This window comes from Nelumbo nucifera, chromosome 6 (genome assembly GCF_055504915.1).
Source record: "Nelumbo nucifera cultivar China Antique chromosome 6, China Antique-T2T, whole genome shotgun sequence".
Lineage (NCBI taxonomy): Eukaryota > Viridiplantae > Streptophyta > Magnoliopsida > Proteales > Nelumbonaceae > Nelumbo > Nelumbo nucifera.
In genome coordinates this window covers 50,214,183-50,214,859 of record NC_142654.1, presented here as the reverse complement: position 1 = coordinate 50,214,859, position 677 = coordinate 50,214,183, and the positions used below count along the sequence as shown (strand labels likewise).

Sequence of the window (677 nt, the reverse complement as noted above, 5' to 3'; positions counted from 1 at the left end):
ATTTATTGCTGCAACACTAAGATTGTCTAATTTTTTATTCAAAGTAGCAAGCTGAGCAGATAAAGCTAAAAAAGAATCTAGATGATGCACTCCCCTTTGATCAGCTCGGTCATTATTCCATTGGTAGCTATTTGATACCATCTCTTCCACTAGATCATAGGCTTCCTCTGGAGTTTTCCTCATGATTGTGCTCTTGCAGCTGCATCAATAATGGAGTGATTAGATGGAGTAATACCATTATAAAAAGTTTGAATTTGATGCCAAACTGGTATTCCATGGTGAGGACACTTCCTAAGCATCTCCTTAAATCGTTCCCACGCCTCATACAAAGATTCCCTCTCTAGTTAAACAAAAGTAGTGATATCATTGATCAATTTTGTTGTTTTAGAGGGAGGAAAATACTTAGCCAAAAATTTTTTAGTCAAGTCATTCCAAGTAGTGATACTTCCTGCAGGGAGTGAGTTAAGCCAATCCTTAGCACTATCACGTAATGAAAATGGAAAAAGTCTAAGCCTAATAGCATCATCGCTAACTCCATTATGCTTGAATGTGTCGCATATTTCTAGGAAGTTAACGATATGTGCGTTAGGATCATCACTCGGCAACCCACTAAACTGAATACTCATTTGGATCATTTGGATAATCGCAGGCTTGATCTTGAAATTATTAGCTTGAAT

General features: G+C 37.2%; 1 non-coding gene across 1 annotated transcript; it reads left to right on the top strand.

The window, feature by feature from the left end:
* The first annotated feature begins 270 nt into the window (after window positions 1–270).
* LOC148791034 (small nucleolar RNA R71) lies at window positions 271–377 on the top strand. Its single transcript, XR_016078043.1, has one exon. It is a non-coding gene; the product is annotated as a small nucleolar RNA R71 (small nucleolar RNA).
* Window positions 378–677: the final 300 nt, after the last annotated feature.